This window comes from Dioscorea cayenensis, chromosome 16 (assembly GCF_009730915.1).
Source record: "Dioscorea cayenensis subsp. rotundata cultivar TDr96_F1 chromosome 16, TDr96_F1_v2_PseudoChromosome.rev07_lg8_w22 25.fasta, whole genome shotgun sequence".
NCBI classification, from domain to species: Eukaryota; Viridiplantae; Streptophyta; class Magnoliopsida; order Dioscoreales; family Dioscoreaceae; genus Dioscorea; species Dioscorea cayenensis.
In genome coordinates this window covers 12935719-12960571 of record NC_052486.1, presented here as the reverse complement: position 1 = coordinate 12960571, position 24853 = coordinate 12935719, and the positions used below count along the sequence as shown (strand labels likewise).

General features: G+C 41.9%; 2 non-coding genes across 2 annotated transcripts; one reads left to right on the top strand and one right to left on the bottom strand.

Annotated features, from left to right (window-relative positions):
* Positions 1 to 6535: 6535 nt before the first annotated feature.
* LOC120279894 lies at positions 6536 to 6642 on the top strand. The gene has a single exon (XR_005542196.1). It is a non-coding gene; the product is annotated as a small nucleolar RNA R71 (small nucleolar RNA).
* A 12656-nt stretch (positions 6643 to 19298) lies between these two features.
* On the bottom strand, positions 19299 to 19405 carry LOC120279755. The gene has a single exon (XR_005542058.1). It is a non-coding gene; the product is annotated as a small nucleolar RNA R71 (small nucleolar RNA).
* Between the last annotated feature and the right edge of the window lie 5448 nt (positions 19406 to 24853).

Genomic DNA, 24853 nt, shown 5'->3' with positions numbered 1-24853 from the left:
TTCCTATGTATAGATCTAATCCTTTGGTCCAAGTGGAAGATCCCTAGCTACAATTAATCCCTAGGTGCTAAAATCACTTCAATGCTTCACTCCGTTGCACTCGCAACTATGTCCCAGCGGAAGGTCATCCCTTTGCCCATTCACTCTACAATGTCCGCAAAGAACTCTTGGAATATGGAGGTAGGATAGATCACACCGGAGCCGAAAGGGGATGCTCCGCTACCTCTTGACTCACCCTCTCAACCTTCTCCATTCTAGTTTTGTCTAACTCTCATGGTGTGTCACTCACTCACAAGAGTTACCAAGAAGAACTCTCAACCCTAGTATCACTCTAGGGGAGTATTCACACAATCAAGTTGCCAAGATTGGAACTCACAATAAACATCAATTAATTGAAAGCATAATAAAGAGATTCAATGAAACAAATACATCCTAGGGTTTGAACCTTAGCAAGATTTCCTCCAAATTAGTGTATTACGACCCACATTGGCTTCTTTCTCTCATAATCAGCCTCACAACCCTAATTGCATAAATGTAACATAAATACACCCATATTAGCGTTAAAAACTGAGAAAAGTAATGCTTAACATAAGGAAAGAACGCTTCGTATTCCTATCACATAAGCACTTATCAAACTCCCCCACACTTAAGCTTTTGCTTGTCCTCAAGCAAAAATTAAAACATTATGTGCATGGATGAAGGAAATATTCGAAGTACTTGGCTTTAGGTTCACCAAAGCATACAAAGAGGGCATTCTACAAGTAAGGGAAATTTCCACACTAAATACGAAAAACCAATGCTCTAGTTAAAAACTTGAATAAAAAAGGACAACAAACCCGAAATCATGTAAGTGTGTGAACTCACTCAAAACAACCCAAAGTATACTCCACACTGTTCTAAGTATAAGGGACTTATTTATCTGCAAAAAGTAACAAAAATTTCAAAAATGGTAGTTGCTTCACACATCCTCTAAGGTAGCCCTTTCCAAAGCGGCCGCTAAGGTAGCTTTCACACTTTCAAAGTGGTAGCTCTTTCTACCGAAGTGGTAGCTTTCACTCATCCTATGAGATAGCTCTCTCTCTCATTAGGCCAGAACTAGTATCCGACTTAGGAGAGTAGCTCATACTTCATTGGTGGTAGCTCTTTCCACCCAACAAGCACGAATAAACAATAAAACTATTTTGTTCCTTCTTTTCATTTTTTCCAATTTTTTTCAGAATCAACACAAGAAACAACTATAACTAGTCCCTTATACATCAAACATGAGTTTCAAAAAGAGTTCAAAGAGTGAGTAGTGCAACAAGTGTCAATCGGGCAAAAATTCCTCGAAATTCAAGCAAAAACTAGAGCATGAAAATATTCAATGTTAAAAAATCTCCTAAACTCAAGAATACAATCAATGCAACTAAGGTGAACCGCCATTGGCTATGTGAGCATGTATATCAATCAAAACTACTATAAAAGAGATGCGTGAAGTATGAAACTCCCCCCCACACTTAATTTGTACATTGCCCCCAATGTACACATGCAAGATCATTCATAATGTATATCAATTAAATTCAAATGTGGGATAAGCTATCAAAATAATACACCCCTGACTCCTAGTGTTGCATTTGATGGAGCTAAGTCCTTTGGAGTGTTGTTCCAATGGGTTGTGAAGCTCACACGGCCAAGTGCCGAAACACCTTGGCCGTGCCCATGACAAAGTCTCAATTCCCATGATGACAAGACCATCTGCACGCATACACGAGGAGGTTCAGTGAATCTCAATAAAAACAAACATAACTCGAGTATGTAAAAGATAACACAATGAATACAAGTCGAGATACAAAATGAAAATAAACACAAAAGGAAAATCCTTTCCGAGTATACAAGTCCAAAATAAAATGCGGAAGTAAAAGAAATGAAAACTAAAATAAAATAAAATATAAAGTCAAGTGTCGATGACGTGCTCTGGATCTGTTGCTGATGCTGGATAATCAAAAGGTGGCAACAGGGGTGGTGATGATGATGGTGGTGCCGGAGGGGCCAGTGGTCTGCCAATCAATTGCTGGCGTAATGCATCGAAACGGGCCACCATATCGGTATATTGTGCTGCCTATATGGCCTAGAGCTCCATGATCTCGGTCCGAAGCTCACCCACAGCACTCTCGAGCCTCTCAATACCATCATGAGCTCGAGGAGGAGCAAAAATGGGTACTGAACGCCAGAATGTATCCTGTGCTGCAAGGGGTGCTCCGTTCCCCGTCGATGCAAACTGAGGCCCGGGAAACTGTCGGGGACCCTCCTCTGCATCTCCTAGGCTTCTAGTGGTCTCTGGGTAGACGTAGATATAATATATGTCCCAAGCCCACATCTACGTAACAACCCCATCATCCTGATCATCTCAAATGCTAGAGGGGTAGGCACAACCGTCCTCTCAGCACCACGTATAGCATCCATCAAGCCTATCCCTAGGATGAGTCTGGTGATGTAAGGACCAGCAAAAAGTAATCCTACTCTCACAGACTAGCCATGGTGCTTTAACATGTCTGCCACTATGTGCCCCAAGTGAATTGGCACATTGCGGCACATGGAGTATAGATAAACTAAGTCCTGCCTGCTCAAAGCAGCTGTGTTGTCACCTCGACCTGAGACAGACCTACTGAGGACAGTGTGTAAATACCTGTAGCTCAACCGGGATAGGCTAGTGGCCTTAGACATCCCTGGCTCATACTGCCTATAGCCACACAAAATCCTGTATGCATGATGCAGAGTCACTGTACTTGGGAAGTCCGTCGGTAAACTTCCATACTTCTCTGAACCTATGTACATGTCGTCATACAGGCCCATACAAACCAAGAACTCAGTGACACTCATGGAAAATAGATGTCCAAATGCTCAGAACTGTATAGCATCCATGGTGTCAAATCCCCATTACGGCTGATCAAACTCAAAAGATGTTATCAACTCTAGCGTCAACGCGCGGAAAGCTGGTCACAGGTCGTCAGTAACCTCCCCCAGCTCCCCATTGCCAGCAATTTATCAATTTCATCAGCTAGCTCATCACCCAGCTGAATGTCTCTCAGCATTTACAAATCTAACAAGCGAGTCTTACCAAAACCGAGTGCTGATAATCTCTCAAATTGAGCCTCATGCTCGGGATTTGAGAATTCCATATTTACTAGCTCAGGCGGGGTGTCTCTGAGATGCTTATCTTCATTCTTCCTCACTCGTGGTGCCATACCTGCAATAACCAATGAAGAAATGCTCAAAGAAGCTCAGAGAATAGTACATTGCATGATTCCACACTAGCCTATGGAAATTCCCCACGTACGTATGGATCTATAGGGCATGAAAACCGCACTGTTGTGCACCAATTCACCAAAAATTGAACTTAAAACCACCCCTAATTGCTTCCTAAACATGCATAAGACATTATATCATGAAAATTGGCACAACTCAAGACCTTCAATCCAATAAAAACCAAGGATTTGCGAAGAAAAGAGGATAAAATGGGTTACCAATGAAATAGATGATAATACTTCGATAATCGGCACGAAATGTGAAGAAAAATCCTTCGAAACAACGGTTTTTATGTTGATCAAGAGTGGTTTTTGAGTGATTGGAGATGAAGAAGAAGAGAATCCACAAAGGTTTTTAAGAAAAACTCGCGTCTCTTGGAATTCTGCGCATCCACACGGGCGTGTGAAAATTACCCACGCCCGTGCGTCTCCATAGGAAAACTTCACAGGGACAGGTGCATGCCCCTGTGTGCTCTCGGGAAAACACTCACTACCTCTGAACACAAATACAAGAGCGTGTGGGAAATAACCACGCCTGTGAGCCTGAGTCACAGGGGCAGCCGCACGCCCCTGTGGCTGCTTTGGATATTCGAGAAAAATTGCTAAGTGTTCTGCACGCCCGTTTGGAAATTCCGCACGGGCGTGGACATTCACAGGCCCAACTCACAGGGGCAAGCGCACGCCCTTGCGTCTTCTCGGGATAGAGAGAGCTCCTATGCAGAGATTTGCACGGGCATGCGGAAATTACCCACGCCCATGCGATTTTCACAAGGTTGCCCACAGGGTCGAGTCCACACTCCTGTGTTCTTTCAGGATAATCTGCCAATCAATGCAGTAATTCACACGCCCTTGCGGAAATTACGCACGGGAGTACGATAATCGCATGGTAATTTACAGGGGCAAGTCCATGCACCTGTGCCTTCTCTGGATGAACTCGCAATGCAAATTCATGGGCGTACAGAAATTCCACACGCCCGTGCATTTTATCTGGATGCTTTAGAAAATCCTGCAGGCTCTGCAGAAAATTTCTGAACATGTTTACTCACTCAGAGGCTACCATAATATGCCAATTTTACCCGTGAAAAACATGAGAAATAGCTCAAACGACCCAACTTCACCAAATCCACGTGAAAACACCACGATGACAATTCAAAACCCACAATAAAATCACAACACAAGTATATAAAAATCAAGACACCAACACTCAACACTTTATTCATGCACACACTAAACTACTAAACTACAAAAATAGTAAACACTTGGGTTGCCTTCCAAGAAGCGATTGTTTAACGTGACTTAGCTTGACATACCTTTTCTTACCTCACGGGGGTTCATAGATGAAAGTTGCCCTCTTACCCAAGGCTTGGAAGCACGACTAGCAAAATCTCTTGATGGTAGAGGGTGAGTTATCAGGCTTGGGACTGCCTAACAATGGTTCATCCAACTTCTTCGGTTCACGCACGTCTCCAATAGCCTTGGAACATTTATGGTGGCATCTCCTAGCCCTCTTCATCTTCCGGAGAACCTTCTTCAAGATCCCCGGGGAAGATGGTACATCTTCTGTCGAACCAAGCATCATTACTTCTTCATTATCCTCCTCTTGGTCGAACAAACCATCATACAGTTCTAGATTAAACATTTTCTACATGTATTCATCAACAATCTCATCAGTAGTGTCTAGAAAATACAAAGTATCATCGAAATCAAGAGAATGCCGCATGGCTTCAGTAAGGCGGTATGTGAGCTTGTCATCTCCAACTCTCAAAGTTAGCTCTCCGCCGTCCATGTCAATTAATGCCTTGGTAGTCCACAAGAACGGCCTCCCAAGTATTAAGGGTACATCCGCATCCTCATCGACGTCTAGCACCACAAAGTCTACAGGAAATATATACTTGTCTACCTTTCCGAGCACATCTTCGATGATAACCCTCGGATGTCTCACGGTTCGGTCCGCCAATTGCAAAGTCATCAGAGTGGGTCTAGGCTCGCCCAAGCCTAACTTTGAAAGAAGGTGTATGGCATGGCGTTGATACTGGCCCCTGAGTCCGCCAATGCCATTTCTTCACCAAGATTGCCAATATTACACGGAATGATGAAGATTCCCAGGTCTTTCTTCTTGTTCGGCATGTTCTTTTGCAAAACTGTCGAGCAAGATGCATCTAAAATCACTGAAGCACTCTCCTCTAACTTCCTCTTGTTGGTTAACAAGTCTTTCAAGAATTTTGCATAATTAGGCATTTGGGCTAATGCCTCAACAAAAGGAATATTGATGTGGAGTTATTTGGACAAACTTAGGAACTTCTTGTACTGTTCATCCCCTTGGTCATTCTTTAATCTAGAGGGATAAGGGATTCTTTGCTTCAAAGGTGGGTGTGCCACCTCCTTCTCTTTGCTTGCTCCCTTCCCAACCTCTATAACCTCGGGTGCATGTTCATTGGGCTTCTCACTCGAAAGCTTACCCTCAATCTCGTGACCACTTCTCAATGTGATCGCCTTCGCATGCTCTCTAGGGTTGGTCTCGGTGTTACTCAGTAAGCTTCCTTATAGCCTTTCCTATAAGGACTTCGCAATCTGCCAAACTTGATTTTCAAGATTATGCAAAGAGGTGGTGTGGTTGCCAAGTGTAGCTTCAACTGATTGGAACCTTGTATCAGATGATTGCACAAACCTAATTAAGGCTTTCTCCAAGTCATTCATTCCGGTCTCCAAACCTGAAACTCTGTTTTCCATGTTTGGGGCTTGCTGTTATTGTTGGAAACCCGATGGCCCTATGGCCTTTTGTGGACCTTGGTTGCTCCATGAGAAATTAGGATGACTCTTCCAACCTAGATTGTAGGTATTGTTGTATGGATTTCCTTGATTCCTCATGCCATTACCCACAAAATCGACGTTCTCAACCGAAGATGCATCACCAATAGATATCGGGCAATCAGAGGGAACATATCCTCCACCACACCTGGTGCAAGTAATCACAGCCGGGACTCTATTCAAAGTTAGAAGATCTAACTTCTTACTCAATGATTCCACTTGAGCCGCCAATGAAGTCACTGCATCTATCTCATGGAGACCGGCCACCTTTTTTTTTCTCCCTAGCATTCCATTGGTAGCTATTTAACCCCATTTATTTAATTAATTGACGGGCCTTATTGGGGGTCTTGCTACCTAAGGTACCTCCTGCTACTGCATCCAAGAGTTACCTTGTACTAGGATTCAGACCGTTGTCAAAGGTATGAAAAATCATCCACTCCGGGAATCCGTGTTGCGGGCACTTTCTCAAGAGCTCCTTGAACCTTTCCCACGTCTCAAATAGAGACTCCCATTCGAACTGTATAAAGGATGAGATCTCATTCCTAAGCTTTGTGGATTTTCCTAGAGGGAAATATCAGCCAAGAAAAGCTTTGCTCTCTCTTTCAAGGAAAATGGGAAGACTCTCAACTTGATGGCAACATCTGTTACCCCATTTATCTTAAGGTGTTGTCTGGATTGGCTTTTAAAAAAAGTGTTTTTTTTTTAATTTTGTAGAAGCACTTTTGGAAAAAGTACTTTTGAAATAAGTTAAGTGCTTATGCATTTTTTTTTGTTTGGATGTATTAGTTTCAGAAACACTTCTGTAATTGTAAAAATTTTTGGATGTTTATTCAAAAAGTACTTTTATAGCAACAAATTACTAAAATGTCCTTTTACTAGATTTACTGATGGCATTTTAGTAAATGCACTTGACCAAATAGTTTATAAAAAACAGCTTATTTCCATAAGCTGGTCTTTGGCAGCTTATAAAATAAGCACTATTTGGGCTTATTTCACAGCTTGAGCTTATTCACAAAAGCCCATCCAAACACAATATTAAACCTCATAAGCACTTAACTTATAAAATAAGTGCTTTTGGGTCAGCTATAAGCTGATCCAAACAACACCTAAGCATGTCCCACACCTCGAGAAAGTTCTCTATATGACTGTTCGGATCCTCATGGGCCAAACCATTAAACTGTATGGATTGCTGCAACATGTGGATGAATGCCGGCTTCAGATCGAAGTTCTGAGCTTTAATCAGGGAACGGCCAATGATCGATAGTGTCCCCAATACTAAAAGTCTAGGAAAATTAGATAATGTCCGCTGTTGCTCATTCTGTTCTGCCATGTTTTCAGATTCTTCTACTCCTAAATTAGCTAGATTAGACTGCTCTTGCACAGGTTCTTTCCCTTTTCTTATCAGTGTACGTTCAAGCTCGGGATCTCCTTCAATCAATATTGAGGGGTTCCCTCGGGTCATAACTTGGAGCTGCACCCAAAAAGAAAGAAAACGAAATCAGAATGATGATAGAATAAGAAAATATGAAATAGAATGAATAAATGAATAGCTAAGAAAACAAAGTGGAAAGTATCTCTAAATGCCTAATCCCCAGAAACGGCGTCAAAAACTTGACACGTCTGTATATGCGTGTAAACTGCAAGTGCACGGATGTCGAAGTAATAATCCAAGATGAGTGGGTATCGTATCCACAGAGAGTAGGGAATAAAGACACTTAAGTTGTTTCTTAACTAATGTGAAAGATGAATAGTGATAAGTGTAACAAAATATGAAATAACAAAAATAAAAGCAACAAGATAGAGAGCACAAGTAAAGGAGAAGGTAAGGTAATCAATAAAGATGGTCTACCCGGATATTGATTCGCCTAGGACAATCATTTCAAGTACAAAAACCCCCTATCATACTTCCTAATTGATGCAACAATGAGTCATGAAAATCCTTAATTACATGATCCCAAATCTAAGGTCCACCATGCCTAACTCTATACATGTCCTGGAGGAGAGATTGAATAACCTCTCAACCTCACACTCGCATAGAATTACAATGAGCTCTAGGGATTCCAAGTGAAAAACCCTATTCCTATGTATAGACCTAACCCTTTGGTCCAGGTGGAAGATCCCTTGCCACAATTAAGCCCTAGGTGCTAAAATCACTTCTGCGCTTCACTCCATTACACTCACAACTAAGCCCCAATGGAAGATCATCCCTTAGCCCATTCACTCTACTATGGCCGCAAAGAACTCTTGGAACGTGGAGGTAGGATAGATCACACCGGAGAGGAAAGGGGACGCTCCGCTAACTCTCGACTCACCCTCTCAACACTCTCCAATCTAGCTTTGTCTAACTCTCATGATGTGTCACTCACTCACAAGAGTTACCAAGAAGAACTATCAACCCTAGTGTAACTCTAGGGGAGTATTCATACAATCAAGTCTCCAAGATTGGAACTCACAATAAACATCAATTAATTGAAAGCATAATAAAGAGATTCAATGAAACGAATACATTCTAGGGTTCACAAATACACAAGTACCCACTAAGGGTTTAGCTCTAGATAGAGCTAGATACAATCAATGAAATCGAATTTAAAAACAAAGCGTCCATAGGAAATCCCCTCGCTAGTCGTGGAGAGTCCTCTAGTCATCGCAAGGGTCCTTTTGTCCGGCCTAGGATACACCTCGCCGGATCAGTACCGACGAAAGCTCTCCCACTAACCTTGTTCCTAATGGCGCGCGATGTCGGAGCTGTAGAACCTCTCCAAAGCCCAAGCCAATACCTCTCAAAACCCTAGCTGCCGTCCTCTCTCAAGTTGGGAAAAAGATGGAGAAAAGAATGGTGAAATTGCGGCTAAAATCATCTTTTAAAGGGCTGGAATCGGGAATCCACACGCCCATGTGGTCACCCCTATGGATTTTTCACACGGACATGTGGAATTTCCACACGCCAATGTAGATTGTCTGTTTTCCTGTTTTCTTGGCCGGCTGTAAACAGTGCTGCTGCAGTATTTTGCTACATTTTTTTCTACAATTCCTTGCTGCAGTACCGGCCTGAAATACTCCCGAATCCATACTTTCATCGAGGTAACACAAACAGGCACACATTTACGTCATGCATTGCCTTGCTTTTTTAATAACGGACATGTTGGTGGAGATCTTGTTCTATATGCACAAGTCAGAATGCTTGAATGTGACTGCCCTTATACCCCTCCAAATAGTTGTGCTAACTCAAGTACGAGGAGGTTGGCACACATTCCTACATCTAGAACCCGACCTAGGTCTTCTAGTTTGAACTTATCAAGATTTCCTCTAAATTAGTGCATTACTACCCACATTGGCTTTTTTTCTCTCATAATCGGCTTCACAACACTACCTGCATAAAAGAAACATAAATACACATATATTAGCATTAAAACCCGAGAAAAGTAATGCTCAACATAAGAAAAGAAAGCTTCGCATTTCTATCGCACAAGCGACTTATCACACTCTACGCTTCTAAACGCAATTGATAAGTGCTTGTATGTTAAGAATGCAAAGTATTATTTCCTTATGATGAACATGACTTTTATCAGGTTTAATCGTCAATGCATGTGTTTTTGTGTTATTTTGCGCATGTAGGGTTGTGAAGCTAAGTATTAAGAAAAAAAGCCAAAAGTAGATCGTAAACGCACTATTTGGTGGAATCTTGGAAGCAACAAACGCAAAGACAAAAGTGGGTTTCTAAGATACGTGAATGTGTGCCAAGCTCTATGTATTCAAGCCATAAAAATGAGTTGAAGGGGCACAAAGGCAGTCACATTTGCGTATCCCAACTTGTACAATGAAAGCAAAGTCTTCACCAATGAACCTGTTTATTGAAGAAGCGACACAATCTACGGGATAAACGTGTGCCCGTTTATGTTACCTCGATGAAAATTGGGTTCGAGTGTGTTTTTAGCGGGGGTACTATACTAGGTATTGTAGCAAAGCACTGTAGCAATTTACTGTAGTAGTTATTGTTCACAGCTGGCCAAAAATCAGAATTCCAGAGAATCCACACGGGCGTATGGAAATTCCACAGGCCATTGTGGAAATTCCACAGGGGTGTGTGGAACATCCATAGGCCAGTGTGGATGCCAAATTCCAGCATATTTAAAGCCGTTTTTCAGCCCGATTTCAGCATTCTTTTCCGCATCTTTTCTCCTTCTTTTGAGACGGTTGCTGCTAGGGATTAGATGGGTTTTGGCAAGGCCTTTAGAGTGGTTCTCCGATTTTGACGCTGTGATTCTCTTGAAAAATAGTTATTGGGGGAGCTTTCATCGGCACTGATTCGGCGAGGTGTGCCCTAGGCTTGACAAGGAGACCTTTTGAGAGGACGAGGCCACTACATAAGACCATCGACACGAATACCGAGGTGGTTTTCCTATGGATTACTTGCATTTTCTTTTGATTTTATTATTGATTGTATCTTGCTCCATGGAGATCTAAACCCCTGGATTTTATTATTTGGATTTTGTACACCCTTGGATGTTATTGTTTCATTGACCTTTTATTATGCTTTCCTTAATTGATGTCTTTAATTGAGTTCTAATATTGAATGCTTCTTGAATAATTTCTCCCTCAAAGTGACACTTGTGTTGAGAGTTCATCTTGGTAGCCTTTGTGGATGAGTGACACACCATGAGGGTTAGACAATGCTAGATTAGAGAGGGTTGAGTGGGTGAGTCGAGAGGTAACAGAGCATCCCCTTTGCCACTGGTATGATTTATCTTACCTCAATTTCCTGGAGTTCTTTGTGGTCACAATAGAGTGTAGTGCTAAAGGATGAACTCCGCTGGGGCTTAGTTACGCGAGCAACATAGTGAAGTGTGGAAGTGACTTTAGTATCTGATGCTTAATTGTGACTAGGGATCCTTCTCCTGGACCAAAGGATTAGATTTACACATAGGAATAGGGTTTATCACTTGGAATCCCTAGACCTCCTTGCAACTTTGCACAGTATGAGGTGTTGAGAGTGAGCGATTTCTCCACCGGGACATTGTGTAGAGTTAGTCATGGTTGACCTTAAGTTTGCGACCTTGTGTTTTAGGATTTCCACAACTCATTAAGCATCAATTAGGAAGCATAATAGGTGGTCTTGCACTTGAAATATTAACCCTTGGGGGAGCATTATCCGAGTACCCCACTTCTATCGATTGCCTTTCCTCTCAATTTTATTGTGCCTCCCGTTCTTATTTATTTTATCTCTTTTTATATCAATCTCATTCATCATACCTTCAATTTATTCTTATCATAGTTAGATAGCAATCATTGTGTTTTTATTCACTATTCCCTGTGGATATGATACCCACTCACTTAGGATTTATTACTTCGACACTTGTGCACTTGCGATTTACACGCATATTCGGTCATGTCAAGTTTTTAGCGCCGTTTCCGGGGAATAGGTGTTTTAGAAGCACTTTGCACTTTGCTATTTTAGCTATTTATCATTCATTCTATTTCACACTTTCTTATTCTTCCATCACTCTCATTTGTTTCCTTTTGTCATGTCTTACTCTTTCTTGCAAGGAGCTTAAATGATGATTGATTCGCTCATGGCTCTATATTCTCCAGTTGAAGCTCTGAGTAAAAAAGTTGATAGAATTGTTACTTCACAACAACAGAGCAATCCATGTTACAGCACATATCATCCAATTGAAGTGGGCTACCCAAACCCATTATGGAATAATGATGGACAACATTGGGAAGCACCTCAAGATGATTGTCAAATGGGTGAGCTACTTGGAGAGGATACGCTTTAGTTGGAAAATGTATTAGCTAATTTTATTGAACCGACCGATGTCCATGTCCAAAATATCGAGACCACTTTTAGATGTCATGAAGCCTCCTTTAAAAACCTTGAACATCAATTAGGAGGGACATTTGACACACTCTCTAAGAAACAACAAGTATTTGAGCAAGCAATTCAAGTTCCTTCTAGAAATGATGTGGTAGTGAATGACAATGTAGAAGTAGGACTAAATAGGTATAATGTTGTAGAGAGTGAGAGGATGCAAGAAGAACCTTTCTTTCAAAGTGGGGATTGCTTCAATGGACAATGTGTTTGTGAGCAAGGAATGATGCAAGAAGGCTTGGTGAAGATATATTGCTTTCAAGTTGAAATGGAAGAAGAATCAAACCCTAAGGTAATTGAACAAGCATTTCTCTTTGGGATTTATTAACTCATAAATTGCAAGAAAGAGATTCTGGGTTTGGAAGAAGATGTGAGTAGGAGATTGAAGCCATCTAATGACCCACCTATGCTAAGCTTATACAATTCCCAACCTAAATTGTATCATTGGAGGCCAAAGGTAAGATGGTTGGACTCTCCAAGAAATATTCCGGCCCCACAAGTAGATTTTTAGTTTAAAGGAAGTAGCAATGTAATGTCTAGTGGGGAGGAACACACTCTTTTCAAGCCCCCATAAGGTATAGAGGAGATAAGTCAAGCTAAGTGACGTAAAACAAGCGCTTCTTGGGACTGTTAGTGTCTAGATTTTTTAGATGCTTTTGCTGTACTTTTCTTGTGGATCATTTGGTGTTATCGTGTGCTTAAATGTATATGGTGAAGTTGTTGGTAGTTTGAATGAGTTTGTTGTGTTTTCCCTGGTATATTTTGCATGATAGGGTAGGTTTTGAGTGTATTGAGATGTTCAGGAATTTTCTGCATAGCCTGCAGGGTTTTTTAAGTCATCCAGAGAAAATACACGGCGGTGTGGAATTTCCACACGGCCATGGGTCTCTACTTTGAGCTCTTCCCGTGTGGACATAGGGCCGTGGACTCGCCCCTGTGAATGACCTTGTTATGGTCACACGCCCGTGGATAATTTCCCCATGGATTGCATATTTTTAATTTTGATTTAATTATTGATTGTATTTTACTCCATGGAGAGCTAAACCCCTAGTGGGTACTTGGACTTGTAAACCCTAGGATGATGTTGCTTCTTTGACCTTTTATTATGCCTTTTTTAATTGATGTTTTAATTGAGTTCCAATCTTGAATGCTTGTTAAGTTGATTTTACCTTAGAGTGACACTAGAGTTGAGAATCCATTTTGGTAATTTTTCTGGATGAGTGACACACCATGAGGGTTAGACAATGCTAGATTGGAGAGGGTGAGTCTACAGGTAGCGGAATGCCCCTTTCCCCTCTGGTGTGATTTATCCTACCTCCACGTTCCAAGAGTTCTTTGTGATCACAATAGAGTGAAGTGCTTAGAGATGAACTCCGCTGGGGATTAGTTGCGCAAGCAACAGAGTGAAGCGTTGAAGTAATCCTTAGTGTCTAGGGATTAATTGTAACTAGGGGTCTTTTGCCTGTACCAAATGGTTAGATCTATTTTAGGGAATAGGGTTTATCATTTGGAATCCCTAGAGCTTAAAGCAACCTAGCACAGTGTGAGGTATCGAGACCGAGAGATTTCTCCACCGGGGCATAGTGTAGGGTTAGCAACGGTTGACCTTAAGTTTTGGGACCGTGTGTTTAAGGATTTCCACGACTCATTATACATTAGTTAGGAAACATATTGATTGGTCTTACACTTGAAACAATAGTCCTAGGGTGAGCAATGTCCGGGTGCCACATTTATCGCCGATTGCCTCTCCTATCTTTTATTTGCGCCTCTCTCTTATTTTCTTATTTCTAATTGTATTGATGTTGTTCACATCACTATTAATTCATTTTCGTTCTAGTTAAATAGCAATCTTTGTGTTTCTAATCACTATTCCTTGTGAATTCGATTACCCACTCATCGGGGTATTAATAATTTGACAAACTCCTGCATTTGCAGTTCACACGCAAAAGAGTGGTGTCACCCTAGCACTAAGGATTACTTCACACTTCACTCTATTGCTCAAGCAACTAAGCCCTAGTGGAGTTTGTCTCTTAGCACTTCACTCTGTCATGACCGAAAAGAACTCTTGGAACGTGGAGGTAGGATAAATCACATCAGATGGGAAAGGGGAAGTACCGCTATCTCTTGACTCACCCTTTTGATCTTCTTCAACATTGCTTTGTCTAATTCTAATGAAGTATCACTCATTCACATGGATTACCAAGATAGATTATCAAGCCTAGTGTCACTCTAAGGGAAAATCAATTCAACATGCTTTCAAAGTTGAAACTCAATTGAAACATCAATTAAACAATCATAATAAGAGTTAATGAAACAAAATCATCCTAAGGTTTACAAGTCCAAGCACCCACTAGTGGTTTAGCTCTCCGTGGAGCAATACAAAAGAAAATATGAAATCAAGGATAAGTGCAAGCAATCCATATAGAAAACTCTCTTGAAGCCTGTATCAATTGTTTTATGGAGCCACCTCGTCTTCTCCATAGGTTCCCTTGCCAAGCATGGGGCACACTTCGCCGAATCGATGACGATAAAAGCTCTCCCAATAGCTCTCTTTCAAAGGAACTTGATGTCGAAGGTCATAGAACCGCTCTAAAAAACTAGCAAAAGACTTTCCAAACCCTAGCTGCCAGCTCCCTAGAAGATAGGGAAAAAATAGGAAGAAGATCCCCAAATAAAACTCTCAAAGCGGTATTTATAGGGCTGCAAATCGGGCATCGACACGGCCGTGTGGATTTCCAAATTTCGGTTTCCTACGTGCTGTGAAAAGTAACTGCTATAATAATTTTGCTACATTTATTTTCTATAGCAAACTGCTACATTACTTCTCCAAAATGCTCCAGAATTCACTCTTTTCATCGAGGCCGCATGAATGGGACACATCATATGTTAGATCAAGTTGTGTCTTCAATGAAACCACATTAACGAAGCTCTTGATAATGTCACACAAGTCAGAACATATGAATGTGACTGCCTTTGTGCCCCTCCACTTTGTGTATTCACTTGAGCATAATGGAGGTTGGCACACACCCACATGTTTTGAGCACAACTTGTGTCTTCACGTTTGTTCAATCCAAGAACTTCATCAACAATTGCTTTCATGATCTACGTTTGCTTCCTTTCATCCAAACTTATCTCCACAACCATAAATGCACAAAAGAACACAAATACACACAAATGAGTTATAAAATCTGATAAAAGTAATGCTCAATATAAGAAAAGTATACTTTGTATTACTTATACACAAGCACTTATTAAGCACCCAAAAGGAACCTTCCGTTTGAGCTTATGTGTGATGCAAGTGATCGAGCGATGGGGTGGGACAGTGGCATGATAAGCATTTTCACCACATTTACTATGCCAGCAAGACGTTAACTAATAAATGCTTGTGTATAAGTATTACTAAGTATAATTTTCTTACAATGAGCATCACTTTTATCAGATTTTATGTCTCATTTGTGTGTATTTGAGTTCTTTTGTGTATTTAGGGCTGTGGAGACAACTTTGGAAGAAAGGAAGCAAAAATAGATCATGTACGCAATTGTTGAGGAAACTCTTGGACCGAATAAGGATCAAGGCACAAGTTGTGCTCATAGACATGCGGGTGTGTGCCAACCTCCACAATGTTCAAGTGAATACACAAATTAGAGAAACACAAAGGCAGTCGCACTCATATGTTCCGACTTGTGTAACATTGTCAAGAGCTTCATCAATATGTTCCAAAGTGAAGATGCAACATGATCTATCACATGAATGTGTGCCCAATCATACGTCCACAATGAGGAAATTGAAGTCGGAGTATGATAGTGAAAGTACTGCAGCAGTACTGTAGAAAAATTACTATTCATAGAGTGTACAAAAATTGAAGCCTGGAAATCCACACATTCGTGTGGAATTTCCAAAGGGGCGTGTGGATGCCCAATTTCAGCTCCTTAAATGCCATTTTGAGAGTTGGATTTGGAAATCTTTTTCCTATCTTCTTCCTATCCTTTGGGGACAGTGCAGCTAGGGTTTGCTCAGGTTTTTGCTGAGTTTTTAGAGAGTTTCTGTGGCTTTTGACATCGATTTCTTCTGAAAATCGTTATTGGGGGAGCTTTCATTGACATTGATTAGGCGAGGTGTGCCCTAGGCTTGATGGAAGAGTCTTTGGAGAAGACGATGGGGGCACTTCAAGACCGTCAACATGGATAACAAGGGGGTTATCTCTATGGATTGCTTGCACTTATTTTTGATTTTGTGTTTCACTTTGTATTGCTCTATGGAGAGCTAAACCCTTAGTTGGTGCTTGGACATGTAAATTCGAGGATGATTTTGCTTCATTGACTTCTATTATATTTTCTTAATTGATGTTTTAATTGAGTTTCAATCTTGTTTGTTTATTAATTTGATTTCCCCTTAGAGTGACACTAGGGTTGAGAATTTATTTAGGTAATCCTTTTGAATGAGTGGCACTTCATTAGGATTAGACTTAGCTAGATTGAAGAGGGTTGAGAAGGTGAGTCGAGAGGTAGTGGAACATCCCCTTTCCCCTACGACGTGATTTATGCTACCTCCACATTCCATCAGTTCTTTGCGATCATGATAGAGTGAAGTGCTAAGGGACAAACTCTACTAGCGCTTAATTATGCGAGCAACAGAGTGAAGTGTTCAGTAATCCTTAGTGCTGGGGCTTAATCATGATTAGGGGTTTTTCACCTATACCAAAGGGTTAGATCTAGGTTAGAGAATAGAGTTTATCACATGGAATCCCTAGAGCATCAAGAAATCCAACACAGTGTGAGGTGTTGAGGGTATCTCTTTCCACCGGGGTATAGTGTAGACGGCTAGTTGATAAGTGCTTGTGTGATAAGAACACGAAGTGCGCTTTCCTTATGATGAGCATTACTTTTCTCGGGGTTTAACGCTAATATATGTGTATTTATGTTACTTTCAAGCATATAGGGTTGTGAGACCGAATATTAGAGAAAGAAGCCAATGTGGATCATAAATGCACCAATTGGAGGGAATCTTTAGAAGGTTCAAACGCGAAGACATAAGTCGGGCTCAAAATACGGGAATGTGTTCCAACCTCTTCACATTCAAGTTAGCACAACGATTTGGAGGGACACAAGGGCAGTCGCATTCAAACATTACTGGCTTGTCCATGTATAGCAAGATCTCCACCAACATGTCCGCTATTGAAGAAGCAAAGCGATCTACGACATAAATGTGTGCCTATTTATATTACCTTGATTAAAACATATATTTGGGAGTGTTTTGGGCCAGTACTGTGGTACGGCACTACAGCAAAACTGTAGCAAAACACTATAGCAGGTACTGTTCACAGCCGGCCGAAGAAGGATGAAAACAGAGAATCTACATGGGCGTGTGGGAATTCCACACGCCCCTGAGAAAAATCAATAGGGGCGCCCACATGGGCATGTAGATTCCCGATTCCAGCCCTATTTAATGCCGATTTCAGCACCGATTTCAGAATTCTTTTCTCAATCTTTTCCCTAACTTGAGAGAGGGCTGCGGCTAAGGTTTGGAGAGGTATTAGCTAGGGATTTGGAGAGGTTCTACGGCTCTGATATCACGCTCCATTTAGAAGAAGGTTAGTGGGAGAGCTTTCATCGGCACCGATCCGGCGAGGTGTATCCTAGGCTGGACAAAGGGACCCTTGGATGAGTAGAGGACTCTCCATAAGTCCATCGCCACGACTATCGAGAGGTTTTCTATTGATTCTTTGCTTTTACATTTTATTTCATTGATTGTAATTAGCTCCATGTAGAGCTAAATCCCCTAATGGGTACTTGAGTATTTGTGAACCCTAGGATGTATTCGTTTCATTAAACCTCTTTATTATGCTTTCAATTAATTGATATTTTATTTGAGTTTCAATCTTGAATGCTTGATTGTATGAATACTCCCTTAGAGTGACACTAGTGTTAAGAGTTCTTGTTGGTAACCCTTGTGAGTGAGTGACACACCACGAGAGTTAGACAAAGCTAGATTGGAGAGGGTTGAGAGGGTGAGTCGAGAGGTAGCGGAGCGTCCCCTTTCCCCTTCGGTGTGATTTATTCTACCTCCATTTCCTTAAGTTCTTTGAGGTCATAATAGAGTGAATGGGCTAAAGGATGACCTTCCGCTGGGGCTTAGTTGTGAGTGCAACGGAGTGAAGCGTTGAAGTGCTTTTAGCACCTAGGGCTTAATTGTGGCTAGGGACCTTCCACCTGGACCAAATGGTTAGGTCTACATCTAACAAGAGGATTTATCAATTGAAATCCCTGGAACTCATTGCATTTCTATACGAGTGTGAGGTTGAGAGGTTATTCAACCTCTCCTCCGAGATATGTATAGAGTTAGGCAAGGTTGACCTTAGATTTGGGACCATGTATTTAAGGATCTCCATGACTCATTATTGCATCAGTTAGGAAGTATAATAGAAGGTTCTTGCACTTGAAACGATTTTCCTAGCGGAACAATATCCGAGTACCCCATTTATATCGATTGCCTTACCTTCTCCTTTACTTGTGCTCGCTTTCTTGTTCTTTTACTTTTGTTATTACACATCTTGTCACACATATCACTATTCATCTTTCACTTAGTTAAGAAACAATTTCAGTGTTTTTATTCCCTACTCCCTGTGGATACGATACCCTACTCATTTGGAATTTATAGATACTTTGCACTTTTGGGGCCGTTGTCGGGGAGTAGGCGTTTATAGATACTTTGCACTTTGTTTTCATAGCTATTCATTCATTCATTCTAGCTCATTTCTTCTTATTCTATCATCATTCTGATTTTCTTTTTCTTTTTTTTTTGATGCAGCTCCAGGTTATGAGACGAGGGAACCACTCAATATTGATTGAAGAAGATCCTGTGCTTGAACGTACACTTAGAAGAAAAGGGAAAGAACCTGTGCAAGAACCGTCTAATTTAGTTGATTTGGAAGTAGAAGAATCTAAAAACATGGCAGAATAGAATGAGCAATAGCAGACATCATCTATTATGCCAGACCTTCAATATTGGGGACACAATTGAGTATTTTGCGTCCCCCGATTACAGCTCATAACTTCGAGCTAAAGCCAGCATTCATCGACATGTTGCAGCAATCCACACAGGTTAATGGTTTGGCCGATGAGGATCCAAACAGTCATATAGAGAACTTTCTCGAGGTGTGTGATATGCTTAAGATAAAGGAGGTGATGGATGATGCCATCAAGTTGAGAACCTTCTCATTTTCCTTAAAAGGGAGAGTGAAGCAGTGGCTAAACTCATTACCTAGAGCATCGATTACCACATGGGAGGAGATGGTAGAAGCTTTTCTGGCTCGTTATTTTCCTCCCAGAAAATCTGCAAAGCTTAGGAATGAGATCTCGTCCTTTGTATAGTCAGAATTAGAGTCTCTATTTGAGACGTGGGAAAGGTTCAAGGAGCTCCTGAGTAAGTGCCCGTAACACGGATTCCCAGAGTGGATAATTGTTCAGACTTTTTACAATGGGTTGAATTCGAGTACAAGGCAACTCTTGGATGTGGTAGCAAGAGGTACCTTAGGTAGCAAGACCCCCGGTCAGGTCCGTCAACTATTTGAAGAAATGGGGTTAAATAGCTACCAATGGAATACTAGGGAGAAGAAAAAGGTGGCCGGGCTCCATGAGATAGATGAAGTAACTTCATTAGCAGCTCAAGTGGAATCATTGAGTAAGAAGTTAGATCTTCTAACATCGAATAGAGTGGCGGCCGTGACTCCTTGCACCAGGTGTGGTGGAGGATATGCTCCCTCCGATTGCCTGATTTCTATTGGTGATGCATCTTCGGTTGAGAATGTCGATTTTGTGGCTAATTTAATGAGTAACCAAGGGAATCCATATAGCAACACCTACAATCCGGGTTGGAAGAATCATCCCAATTTTTCATTGAGCAACCAAGGTCCACAAAAGGCCATGGGGCCACCGGGTTTCCAATAACAGCAAGCCGATAATCGGGCAATGATCCCCCTAAGATCTTATATGAAGCTCAAGATTCACTAAATGCTCTTGAATTGAGTGTAATGAGTTGAGGTATTCCATTGATAACCAATCCTTGTCTCAAAGCAAAAGGCACTAGACCCCTACAAGGTCCCGGTGGAGAAATTGACAAATCTCAACACCTCACACCCTATATGACAGCAATACGCTCTAAGGAAACCTAAGGGTGAAACCGATTCCAAAATAAAGATCCAGCCCTAATTTCCGGCAAAGGATCCTAACCGCCTACAAGGTCCTGGCGGAGAAATGAGCAATCTCATGCCTCACACCAAATATGGTTGCGCAGACAAAAGGGAATACGGAGATAGAAAACACTCAACCAAAGGGAAAAGGGGACACTCCTCTATCCCAAGGCTCACCCTCTCAACCCTCTTTAATCATGGCAACCTAACTCAAATGGAGACCTCTCACATCCAAGTATTAAATCATGCAATGTAAATCAACCACAAGAATTAACAACAATAGCAAGTAATTAAATCACAAAATTAAAACTCAAAACAACTCGAATTAACTAGAAGCATTAAGGGAATCAATACAAAGTATAGATCTTAGGGTTCACATGCCCAAATACGTACTAGGGTTTAGCCTTCCATGGGTCTGGTTTCAAAACAATAATGGATACAATGAAAAGCAATAAACCCATAGAGAAAACACCCTTGGATTCATGCGGATTGGCCTTGATTGGTTGTTCCATGTCTTGAAGGGTTCCTCTCCAAAGCTCGGTCGCCAATGGCTTCCCCAATGCTATGACGTCAAAGGAACCTATCAAAGTTGGTGAAGAACTCCCTCTCAATCGGTGAAGACCTTCTCCTCAAACCCTAGCCGCCTTTTTCTCCAAGTCTATGCCCAAAGCTTAGTAAAAAGTCATTTTAGAATCGGCCAAACAGTGTATTTATAGCTTCAAATCACATCTGTCACATCCTCCAACACGCACGTAGGCTGCATGAATTTCTATGCGGGTGCGTGACCATTAATTTTGCTACAGTACTGCTACAGTGAAATTGCTACAGGACTTAGCTACATGAAATACAAGGGGTTCAGTAAAGCTTAACAACATCACTCACACGACTATGGAATAACACACATGATCGTGTCTATGACTAAAACATCAACAACATCACACTCAAGGCCAACTGCACGGAATACAACGGGTTCAGTAAAGCTTAACAAAATAGCAAAGAAAATATAAATGCAAGCAAATAACAAAACGAAAGCATAAAGATTACTCTGAGAAGGTGAAACCTTTCTGAGCACACAAGTCCACAAACTAAAGATGAAACACAAAAACATAAAATGCAAAAAATAAAAATAAAAAGTCTCAGGATTGTGATGCCACAAGTGTCGGCATCTGGAGCTGGTGCCGGTGCTGGCGCGGACGCTGGTACAGAAGTAGATGAGTCCTCCTCATCAAGAGTTTGCTAAATATGGTCAAGTTGCTCCATAATCTGTGCATGGTTCTTCAAGATAGTGGCGACAATAGCCTCGAGTCGAGCCAGGCACTTGAGGAGAAGATCACTCTGGATCCGTGGATGCTATTGGTGCTGCCTCGGTGATCCTGGGCTCTGCTGCCGATGGTGTCTCTGTGGCCTCAGCAGGCTCCTCATCGTCCTCGGATGACGACTCCACTAGTGTGTATCCACCTGTGCCTGTACATCTCACAATGCCCATCAACTGGAGAGTTACCATACCCAATGGTGCTGGACTACTGACCCTCTCCTCACCCCTAACCGAACGGATTAGACCCATCTTGAACATAAGATGAGTGATGTACTGTCCCTCAAACAATGCTTCTAATCACAAGTACTCACTCTGGTGACGAAAGTAATCGGCGACAACATATCCTAAGTGGAGAGGGACTCCATGGATCATGGAGTGGAGGTACAAAAGATCTGTCCTGTGAAGTGAACCAGTACCATCTCCCTGACCTGTCACTGACTTGCTAAGAATGGCATGAATGTACCTGTACGCTGGTCTAGTGAGCAAAGAGGCCTTTGACTGGACTACGGAATACTGACGACCACCGCATAAATTATGGAAAACCTGGCCTAGAGTGAGATCATAAGGATAATCGGTGAGGAGCTCAGTGTACTCGATAGTATAAGCATAGTCCTGATCATACAATCCGAAATATATCGAGAACTGGGTCAAAGACATCCAATGCGGCTGACCGAAGGCTCGGAAATGAATGATATCCTCCATGTCAAAACTGATATCAACTGTGTCACGATCAAAGGAAAATGAGGCAAGAATCTCCAAGGTGATATCTCGTTTGACGGGCTCCTGAATAGCAAACAGTTGATCCCAACCTCCAACACTAACTAGTTCCCTAACCTCCTCAGCAAGACCAATATCCTCTAGTGCATCTAAGTTAGTAAATCTTGACCGTCCAATCTTGAGATTCTGGAGACGCTCGAACCATTGTTGATGAACGAGGTGAGGAAATTCGACTGGTGGTTGTGGGGTTGGCTCCCTATCATGTTGAGAACGTTTCTGAGACAATCTCTTGGTCAGCGGTGAAATAATTGCGATAAAAACATGTAAAAATATCAGTTCAAAATATATATACAATGTAAGCATTGCACTGCGCGCGTGAAGGCAGCGAGCCGGAGAGAAAACAGGGCTAAACACCCACTATTCAGCCCGGGCGCGTGCTGTATTCTGCCAGCCTAGCATGCAACAGCATGGCTGGTGCCCAGTGCTCGGGCGCAGAGCACGCGGCTGCACTGGTGAGCCGCACAGGCGTGTGCCTTGCCAGAGCGCGTCGCCAGCCAGGCCGCGCGCCCGCGCGCCCTAGCACGTGCGCGCGTGGCTAGGGCTGCTCAACGCCAAGGGGATCGTGCGGGCGCATGGCCCAGCCACGCGACCATGTAGCCCTGCGGACTGCGAGTGGGCATGTCGCGCGCCCTCATAGGCGCCCGACTCCGGCGAAATCACCGGAGTAGGGCTCCTACACAGCATAAAAACCATTTTCAAGCATTCAATAAGTGTCCAACATGATCTACTATGAAAAATAGCACACAAATACAATGAAAATACCAAGAAAATTGTTATGAAGAACATGGAAAGGATGGGAGGGAGTAAAAGCTTACCGGATCAAATCGAAAAGAAAACTCGGTGTAAACTCCTTCAAATCACCTCTAATCCTCAAAGAGTTGAAAACAATTGGTTTTAGAGATCAAAACTTGAGTTTTATAAGAGTGAAGAGTGGAAGATGAAAGGGTTCTTTGAAAATGGAAAATGATGAATAGTGCCCCTTCACATTCTTATAAGCAAATGGGTGTGGAATTCCACTCCCCCGCGTGAGTACTGTACATGACCGCGTGAAAATTACACGCGGCCACGTGAACTGCGAAATTTCTGCAGTCAGTTCACTGAGGGACCAAACTCCCAATTAAAACTAATTTTTCGACAATTAAAATTAAAATCACCTTGAACCATGTCATACACATGAAAAATAATTCACAACGCCGAAAGATTTCATGAAAACACAAGCATACATCAGAAATTGATCAAGGCACACACTCATGATATTATTATGGTAGGAGGTAAATTTTAAGTCTAAAAACTAACTAAAAGCTTGGGTTGCTTCCCAAGATGTACTTGTTTAACGTCACTAAGCTTGACGCACCTGTCTTACCTCATTGTGGCTCATAAAGATGGAAAACCTCTTTATTAGCGGCTTTCCTATCTCCTTTAAAGTAAGGCTTCAACCTATGTCCATTTACCTTGAAGGTTCCCTTCTCCGGGTGAGTGATCTCAATCGCACCATGTTGAAATACTTGAGTGACCTCGAATGGCCCTGACCACCTTGACTTTAGCTTCCCCGGAAACAACTTTAATCGGGGGTTGTAAAGCAACACTCGGTCACCCACTTTGAAATCCTTGTGCAGTCTAATGTGCTTGTCATGCAATAAACATATTCTTTCTTTGTAGATTCATGCATTTTCGTAAGCTCTCAAAAGCCACTCATCTAACTCGTTCAACTGCAGCCTTCTTTGGTCACTGGCACAGGCAAGGCTGAAATTCATTGCTTTAATTGCCCAATAAGCCTTGTGCTCGAATTCCACCGATAGATGGCATGCTTTCCCATAGACTAAGTTATACGGCGTGGTCCCCATCGGAGTTTGTATGCTATCCAGTATGCCCAAAACGTGTCATCTAATCTTTCTAACCAGTCCTTCCCCTGTGCTCCACCAACTTTGACAAAATTCTCTTTAACTCTCAGTTGGTCACCTCCACTTGCCCACTTATTTGGGGATGATATGGAGTAGCAAGACGATGGTTCACACCATATCTTTTCAGAATTTCCTCAAGTTGTGCATTGCAAAAATGAGTACCTCAATCACTTATGATAATCCTAGGTGTCCCAAAACGAGTGAACAATTTCATGAGAAACTTGACTACCATTGTAGCATCGTTCATGGGGAGAGCTTGAGCTTCAACCCACTTAGACACATAGTCCACAATGACCAAGATATAACAATTCCTATTAGAGGTAGGAAACAACCCCATAAAGTCGATGCCCCAAACATCAAAAACCTCACAAAACTGCATTGGATTTTGTGGCATCTGATCCCGTTTAGACAGATTCCCTGCTCTTTGGTAACTATCACAACATTGTACAAATTGTCTTGCATGTTGAAATAATGTTGGCCAATAAAAACCAACTGCCAGAACCTTTTTGGCCGTCCTCCTTAAAGCATAATGACCACCCACCGATCCCGAGTGACAATGAGCTAAAATATCCCATCCTTCTTTTCACGATACGCATCTTAGCACTTTATGGTCTTCACACATTCTAAAAATGTAAGGATCCTCCCAAGAAAAATGCTTCAAATCAGCAAAGAATTTCTTCCTTTGTTGGAACAAGAGTCCTCTAGGTAGAA